The sequence below is a fragment of the Marmota monax genome, unplaced genomic scaffold (assembly GCF_021218885.2).
Source record: "Marmota monax isolate L192 unplaced genomic scaffold, Marmota_monax_Labrador192_F-V1.1 WCK01_AAM20220418_F8-fsc00018, whole genome shotgun sequence".
NCBI lineage: Eukaryota > Metazoa > Chordata > Mammalia > Rodentia > Sciuridae > Marmota > Marmota monax.
Window position 1 is genome coordinate 16,144,621 of NW_026692201.1, and position 9,819 is coordinate 16,154,439.

Here is a 9,819-nt window from a genome sequence, read left to right on the forward strand (position 1 = left end):
ATAGAAAATGTGCTAGACAGAGGATAAACATCTGGCCAAGATTCCTTGTATAAAGTGAGGGAAGTCCATAAATTTGGGGGGATAATGTGAACAGAGAAAATATGGTAAAGTGGATGTTGAGATTATCTAGTCTAATACTTGTATTTTTACATATGAAACAGATCAGAGAGTGATATACATCCAATATCACACAGTTAAGAAGCCTTGGTTCCAAGGCTAGAATATCTCCAAGTTATCAAACATACAAGTGGTATAATAGGAAATTATAATTCAGGAAGTTAATTTGGCAACAATATATAGAACATCTTTGAAGAGAAGGATATTGGAGGCAAAGACACAAGTTATGAAAATATTGATAAAAAGTCTGGAAGCCCAAGGAATGTGAATATGTTAGCAGCCGGCTCAGGACCCCTGGGAGTTTGGTGGCTGTGAAGGGCTGTCCAGAACATTGAGCGGCTAGGGGCCATGGACAGCCTCCCACATTACCAAGGACATGCTGCCAGGGCCCCATTCTAAGACCCCAGAAGAATCAGCAGCCACCACCAAGAAGTATAATATGCATGTGGAAGACTAGGAGAACCTTACCTGGATGATGGCTTGGGGTATGGTGACCACCCCAAAGCTCCCTGATTGCTCACAGCATGAGAGGGATCCATGGTATGACTGGGACCACATAGACCTAAGGTTGAACTGGGGTTAACCGACACACTGGAACCTGGACATGTCCATCATGAACCGTGTGGATATATACCCCACACCTGTTTCACGGAATACTGTGTGTAAGCATCTTTTTTGTCTTCATGGCCTTCAAGATCTTCATATTCTGGGTGAGAGAGAATTATCCCACGTAGCAGCCTGTGGAGCTGAAGCAGTATTCTTATAATAATCTGTACTTGGATCAAATAATCTATTGTTACTCTTTGACATAGCAACTGGAATATGTGAGAATCTGGTTAATATATACAGCAGTATATGTCTCCAATCTTGAGATGTTTGTAAAGCTGTTGAAATACCATATTATGGATGTACCCATGGATCAAGCAGGGGAGGTAATGGAGCCATGTTATTTATTTTTTAGAGGAAAAATATGTGTCTTTCCTAATTTTTCCTCTGGTCTACTGGACAGATGACTTGTGTGGACTTTATTTAGTAAGTTCTAAGAATATTTTATTCTTGAATTTGATATTGATAAATTAGCAGATTTCAAAAAATTTCAAATGAGAGAAAATTTACCTATTTCAGATTATTTGATAAATGTGTTATAACTTGTTTCTTTCTTTTCTGTCTTTTGCTGCATACCAACAAATAATGATTACATGTAAAATATTAATAACTTTATGGAAACTAAGAGATATAAATTATGTTCTACTTTGTTTGGGCTTACTTGCTGCCATTTAGATGAAAGAGTTTTTAAGAATCAATATGAGCATTCTTAGATTTTTTTTAGTGAAAAAAGACGTGTTATCATGGCAAAAAAGAGTTTCAGTCACTCAGTCTTTGGGTATTTTAATATATTCTATCTGTCCTTCTTGCCAATAGGTTTATTTGTTTCTCATTCCTGATACTCTACTCAAACTAGATAAAAGTAAATTGTTTCTCAAAGCAACAAAGTCATTTTAGGCCAATAAAACTGTACCTACTAGTAACTTCTATGTTTAACACTATAACTCTTTCCATACAATTTCATGTTTTGACCTTATAGTACATATGCTTATTCTGGAAAAGAAGTTTAACAAATATAGTAATCATCTATACATCTATTTTTATTTCTTTACCCCATTTACATTGCAAAAAATTATAGAAGACTAAATTTTGAAATTTTAATTTTACAAAAATTCTGAATTTTAAGAAATTTACCCAATAGAAAATTGATTTTGAAAAAAAGTCATTCCAGAATAGAATGATAATAATACTAGGGAAACTAAAGTTTACTTCAAATAAATCTGATTAAATGATGCAAGAATATTTGGGGGGAGGCTAACTTGTGTATTTATTTGCAAATTGATAGGTAAGTGTCCTTAAAGAGCTACCAGCAATTACTTTCTTCCATTATGAAAAGTTATATTTTTTCTCATGTTATTTTAACATCAGAAAACAATGATCAAAACCTCAGATATATTAACTCATTCTGCTTTACTCAACTGTATTCAGTTGTATTTAACCAGTTTCTTTGTTAAAGTCAACATTAACTTCTCAAGGAACACTTCTATTCAACTATGACGAACACTTTGAATGTATCAAAGTCTAAATGGTTAGGAGACAGTTCAACCTCTTACGGGTCCTTATTTTATTACTGAAAGATAAATCTTTGGCATTAGTAGCCCATATAAAACACCTTGGAGTCATGAAAACCAGCTCTGAATGCAGTAGATAAAAGATCAATCTTATTTTTGGAAGGAATTCTATTATGAGTGTTTTGGTAACTCTGAATGCTCTGTGAGCAGGGGCAGAAATAACCTAAATTACACTAATGTGCATTTCACTGTCAACCACATTACTCTGAGGCTTTACTCTCAGTTTCACACCCTGTCCTGTTCCCAGGTAAAGCTGACTTCTAAAGAAACGCACAAATTTTCTGGTCTACCCACTCCTCAAGAGGTAGATCATAAATTGAATCAGGCAGTGTGATATTTCCACTGCCCATTTATAAAGATTTCCACAGACTCTTGGAATGAAACACTTTTAGACATAGTGTTTATTCTTACTTCATGATATTTATGTTTTCATCATACTATAAATATGAGTTTAAATGCATTTTAAACAAGCTGATGAACAATACCCTTAAACCTTTACAATTTAGTTTTTAGAAGAAAGATGTCATTGTCTAAAGTATAAAATCCAAATATAGTTTGTTGGAGGCAAGAAGTGAAAATGAGGATTTTTTTTCTTTTTTCAGAATAAAATTCCAAATGACTAAGGCACTAACCAGCTGTGAGCTCTCAGTGTGATAAAGGCATGTCAATTTAGAGTTTGTTGAAAGATACACACTTGGTCGTTTATCAGTCATGATGGTTTAGTGCTTACCTTCTGATAGCCCTATGGATCATTATCAATGTTTCTAAGAGTCCCAAGTTTCCGTCAGATATTGTTTTGATGATCCATCTTTCAATGATTTGATTCCCAATTGTTGAACTTAGAAGTTATTGAAAAGTTGGAAAAGAGGGTAGAAGAAAGGGAAGTTGAACAGTTCATGTTATTATTCATCATCTTCCCAGTCCTGGTGAGAATTTTGCTGATTTATGTGTTCCCTCATCCCTCTAACTCTGCTCAGTTCCTTTGTAAAAGTTTTTCCTTTTATGATGATGTGTGTTGGAGAGAGTTGTTCAGGAATGTGAAGAACACTGGCTTACACTGGGATTGAAAACCATGCCTTTGTTATCACTAGTCTGTGTCTGAATATAGCCTAAGCTTCTTTAACAGAGACCAGAAAATACAGAGCCTTCACAAAAGTAGATGTGTATTTCTGTCTCTTACATAACTCTTCAGAAGAAAATGGTCAGTGAGGGAAGGCTGGAAAGGGTTCATGGAGCGAAGCTGGCAGATTGACACTACTGTCTTTAATATAAAAGTTTTAACATAATATAATATAATATATCTATGCATCCAAGAAAGTTTTCTATTTTTGACTTTTGTTAATCCATAGGAAAAGGAGAAGAGAAAAGGGGGTGACCAAACAAAATAATCTTTAACATGTTAGAGATGTACATGTTCACCCATATTCCACTAATAATAACTTAATTATAAGATTCAGATAGCTAGAAGGGATGCTGGGTGACCATGAAGGCAGGTTACATTATAAAATAAAAGAAGAGAGAATGAAAAATGTGGGAGATCAGCAACCTTTGTTACAATAACCATATTCTAACTGGCTTAGGTAAGCTAATGTGATACAAGTACAATAAGTATAACATAACATGATATAATTGCATAGTGTAGCATAATATGATTGCATAACATGTAGGAGACTGTTAGGTAAAATAGTTTAATAAGAAGTCAAATTAAGTTCTATTGAAAAAAAAAATATTGCCTTTTCTCATTTGTAACAGGCATAATAATTTTCCTTGGTACACAGCCTTAAATAACTATCTTTGTGTGAAATATTCAACATTAATAAAGAATGTCAGAAATATGTGCCTAATCCATACTGGTAATGTATCTGATATTTGCAGTTTTCTAGATGAGGAATGAAAAGTTTAGTTAGTTATCTACATCTGTTTACTTGGAATTTCCAAAAATAAAATTGCACAACCTAATTTAATATCTTAGTACTCTATTATATAAATTATTAAGCCTTAATAAGTCTTTCAACAGTGAAGGATTCATATATCATAATTTGTCACTGGTTGGTTTGTCTTTTTAAATATATTTTTATTTTTAATTGACAAAATAATTGCATGTATTTATGGGGTACTGTGTGACACTTCGATACATATATACAATGTATAATGATCAGATTAGGGTAATTGGCAAATCCATCACCTCAAACATTTACCATTTCTTTGTGTTAAAAATATTCAAAATCTTCTCTACTAGCTATTTTGAGATGTATAATTAATAATTGTCAGCCATGGTTATCCTACTGTGCTATAAACCATTAGAAGTTTTTCCTCCTATCCAAGAGCACCCCTATACCTGTTAACCATCCTATCTCCATCTCTCTTCATCACACCTTTCCTACGCTTGGGTAATAACTATCTATTCTTTACTTCTATAAGATCAACATTTTAGCTTAAGCTATAAGTGAGAGCTTGTGTCAGTTGTCTTTGTAGGACTGACTTATTTCCCTTAACATAATGTCCTATAGTCCCATAATTTTGCTATACATGACAGCATTTCATTCTTTTTGTACACCACATTTTCTTAATCCATTCATCTGTCAATGGACACCTGTGTTAATTCTGTATCTTGGATATAGTGAATGGTGTTGCTGTAGACGTGGAAGTGCAGGTGTTGGTTTCACAAACAAATTTCTTTCCTAGAAACTTTTGTATTTAAGGAGAGGTAAGTAGAAGGTCCCTTAAAATAAGAGCCAGCAAAGTATTAATTATAATCATGTGCTTGGATGGAATGGAGTAAAATAATTCATGGCACTTTAATTTTCTAGTTGTTCATTGTTGAGGGCAAAGGGAGTATGATGTTAAAGGAACAAGTGGGAGAAGGAGTAGTGCTAAAGATAAACATATCATGATATCAAGCAATGCAGAACAATAATGCTTACACCCAGTCTTCCAAGAGAGAAGCCTAGATATGACCTTCCTCACTTTTCAGTTTTCCATCAGTCTTTAATTCATTATTAAACCTCTGTGTGTAGCCTACATAAGTGTCTCGGTTTTATCCCTTGCTCTTTTCTCGGTGTTGCTAGTGGATTCCAAATCTAGATCACAGCAAAGAGTCCTCTAACTCATTTTCCTGTTGCTTATCATAGTTTTGTGTTGCACTACACACTCTGGCCATAGTGCATTCCATGCAATTTGTATCTCTTCGTGTTAGGACTCTAAATCTCTTTGACAGTCTTCCTAGTTTTCAAAATGAAATAATGCTTTTAGCTCAGCAAAGGTGGCCCTTTATAATGTGGCATTTGTTATCTATTTAGTCTCACCTACTCAGCTTTTAAATATGTTTCCTACAAAAATAAAATAATTTATAGTTCCCTGGGTGTATATTATAGTTTCATACTTCTAGTCCTTAAATAACATCTCCACTTTGTATACCTGGCTTTCTTCAACTTATTCTTCAAGATTCAGCTTAGAATTTATTGAAAAAGAAAACCCAGACTTTAGCTAGATATATTTATACTTTTGATGTCAGGTTAAGTGTTCGCATTCTGGGCATTGATCATATTTTGGTCATGTCTCTATTTATGTCATATGGAATCACACCATGTCAGAGTACATGATACACCTGCACATCAGGATACTCTAATCTGTCTGCCCCTTGCTTTGTTGATAAAAATGCACTGTTGTCTATGGCTTGCCAATTTTTCATCTTCCTTGCACCTATTCTATTCAAGAAAATTGGTTGACAAAATCAGGATAAATATATGGTATATTTTTTTAAGTCTAACAAGCACTTTTCTTAAATAAATCTTTTAAACCCCTTCTTTCATTAATTGGTGGTATTGAAGAAACATATTGGAATGTTTCAAGTCATGGGCCCACAGGTAATTAATTAACCTCAAGAAGGTTTTATTAATTTTGTAAAACAAATTGTATATTAATTTTGTAAAACAATCACTATATTTAACAATTTCAATATAATTCTTTATTTTATCCATACCTTCCCTCACAAAGAAAAAACTATATTATTACTCCATATTTAAATGAAAAATGGTGGAGATTTAAACTTAAATTATTTCATTGTTACAAATTCCTAGGAGGTATTGTAACTGATATTTAGATCATGTAATAGGCCATTAATGAATCAATTAAATATCAGTGCAAGTGATTGTGAGGCCTTCTCTCAATCTCTGTGTTCATATTTGAAAAAAATAGTCACACTAGCAACACACATTATGGAATCATAAAAGTCAGAGATACAAATCAAGGTTTTGTTTTGTGTTTTACAAATTTACATTTTATATTCAGAAAAGCTATTTCTAGGCACCAAAGGCCTATTTACAATAACTTTTAATATACCATTTACTACTATTCTACAAAATAATTTATATAGCCACCAAAAATTTACTGTAACAAGATAACCAGGTCATCAGCTGGTTTAAAATTTCTACTAAATTTGTTATTTTCCTTCTTCAGTTAATTAGGTAGAACAACTACTCCTTAGTTTTGTTGCTAGAATATATTTAAATTGTCAGATTTTTGTTATTACTTGGATAGGGATGGAACTCATTTTGCTAAAAGCATTTTACTAAAATTACAATCAGTTTTCCTTTTGTTTTTATTGCTGCTCTTTTCCTTAAGTAGCAAATATTGAACAGATACCAGTTATAGAGCACCCTGTCCCCCTAAGAGAATTTCTATGGCTTAAGAAGTCAGTAGTTTCTAAAATGTATTGGTTTTAATTTCTGTTTTACAAAAGGGAAGAGTACTCCTAAAATAACATTGTATGAAAGGAAGATGAAAGAAAGAAATAAAAGGAAAGAAATGAAAGAAAGAAGATTCTTTTTGGTAGACATAGGAAACTCATGGGTCGAATCAGCTCTTCCCCAGAATGAGTTCTTCCTTCCTGTGTGAATTTCAATTTGAAATAAACATTTACAATATATATTGAAAATTTTTTGATATTTTTGAAAACATCCTCCCACCTGTTTTCCTCTGTCTCTTCTACTTCCTCCTTGGTGACTTCTGTTTTCAGCTATTTCATTCAGACATGAAATGCTAATTTGAAATCTTCACTGGGTCACCATTTACCATTTTCTCCATAGGAATTTTATACTCTGAAAGGTAGAGTTTCCCCAATTAATGTAGAACCCTAGCTCACATTTGGTATAAATTTTTATTTTATTTTTTCTACTGGGGATAAAAACCCAGGGATATTTTACCATAGAGACACATCGCCAGCCCTTTTAATTTTTTTTTAAATTTTTATTTTGAGATAAGTTCTTGCCAAGTTGCTTAAGGCCAAGTTGCTGAAGCTGGCCTCAAACTTGTAATTCCCCTGCCTCATCCTCCAAAGTCACTGTGATTACAGGTGTGCATTATGGTGCCTTGCTGGAATGACATATTTTTTAATTCAAAAAAAGATAGGATTAATTCAGACATTTGGATCTTAGAAAGAAAAACATTGATTTACTTTTCATTGGAGGGCTTTTGTGTTACCCTGCTTTGCATCTTTCAAAATAACAGGTCAGAAATCTCTTATGAATTCATTAATTTCCCTTTAAATCTAAATATGTAATGAAATCATTCCTTCTTGACGTTAATCCATGAAATAGGCTTATGGTTAACTCATTACAATCCTCTACAAACCTGGGATCTGTGGCTAGGCAAGCACGCTAAGCTACATGTACTAAGCTACATCCCCATTTTTCACTCATTATTGATGAGTGAAAAAGTCCCTATTTTTCACTCATTATTGATGCCTCTAACAAAGTAGATGTATTATTTAATTTCAAGATACCTGACCATGAACAAGACATTGTTACAGGAACACATTTTGTGAATTATTAAGCTTGATTCAAATGCTCATTATCTGCTCAAGTTTTAACATTCTAGTGTCCTGTGAATGAATGTTCCCCTTTAAACTTCTCTTTTATACAGACTGTTCCATATAATTCTTTAGTCCATTATTTGGTATCAATCATCCAAATGACAATTTTTAAAAATATTTATTTATTTATTTATTTTTTGGTGTAGATGGACACAATACAATGCCTTTATTTTTTTATGTGGTGCTGAGGATTGAACCCGGGTCCCACCAGTGCTAGGTGAGCTCTCTACCACTGCGCCACAATCCCAGCCCCCAAATGACAATTTTTAAAAAATGAAATTGTTTTAGTCAGCTTTTTCACAACTGTGACTACAAGACCTGTTAAGAACAATTATAGAGGGATAAAAGTTTGTTTGGGGACTCAAAGTTTCAATCCATTGAAGGCTGGGGCTTGATGGGAGGCAGAATATCATGGCAGAAGAGTGTGGGGGAGGGAAACGGCTCACATGATGATATGGAGGCAGAGAGAGAGATACTCCATTCACCAGGTAAATACATATATACCCAAAGGCATGCATGACCCCATTCACCCACCTCTTCCAGCCATACCCTACCCACCTTGAGTTACCATCCAGTTAATCCCATTAGGAGATTGATTCACTGATTGGTTCAAGACTCTCATAACCCAATCATTTCCCCTCTAAACCTTCTTGCATTGTCTCATGCATGAGCTTTTGTTTGTATACCTCATATCCAAACCATAACAGAAATTAAACTCAGATTTCCTAAAATTGTTACATCTTTTGCAGCTTTATGATTTGAGCATTCCCAACTCATTCCTCCATATTGTGTTAATGTAGAATTTCCAAACTCTAGCAAAGTCTGGGAGTTCACAAGGACAATCTCCCAAGGTCTACCAATAATTCTGCCACTTCTCTCTGTTGCCATTCTCCTGTGGACTGCTGTTCCTATGAAGTCACTAGAGAGGGACCCTCAACTGATGTTAATTATTTGGTGAATAATATTCCAACTAATTTAATACTTATAAATATTATCAATCTTCCAAAATAAATTCATGGATATATATGTCTGTATGTGTATGCATACCTTGTTTCTTGCTTGATAATCACAATTTTTTTAGCATTATGGAATAAATCCTTGATTTTTTTCACATGCTTATCTACATACTTACTGGAATTTTGTTTGTTTATTTATTTTTATAGTTGCATATTATTCAAGATCATAGTTATACCTTAGCTTGTTTAGCCAGTCTGCATGGATATCTAGTTGTTCTCAGGATTTTTGTAGTTGTTGTTTGTTATTATAAACAATACCATAATCAATATTTCTGTTGTATACTCAAGTACAAAAATTAAAATTTCACATGTTAAATAATTAAGCTAGAAGATATTTGCATTTTTAAAAGTATAGATAGACACAGTTTCTTTCTTTCTTTCTTTCTTTCTTTCTTTCTTTCTTTCTTTCTTTCTTTCTTTCTTTCTTTCTTTCTTTCTGGTGCTCAGGATGGAACCCAGTGCCTCACATGTTCTAGGCAAGTGCTCTACCACTGGGCTACAACCCCAGCCCCATGATGCCTGCAATTTAAGTCCTGATGTAAATTGCTAAATTTCCTAAACAAGGTAAATAATAGTTTTTGTTTGTATAACCCCACTAACGAAAACTTTCTATCTGCCTACCTACCTACCTAATCAC

At 33.6% G+C, this 9,819-nt stretch overlaps 1 pseudogene; it reads left to right on the top strand.

Moving 5' to 3' along the window:
* Positions 1-387: 387 nt before the first annotated feature.
* On the top strand, positions 388-929 carry LOC124080640 (NADH dehydrogenase [ubiquinone] 1 beta subcomplex subunit 8, mitochondrial-like; annotated as a pseudogene).
* The last annotated feature ends 8,890 nt before the right edge of the window (positions 930-9,819 follow it).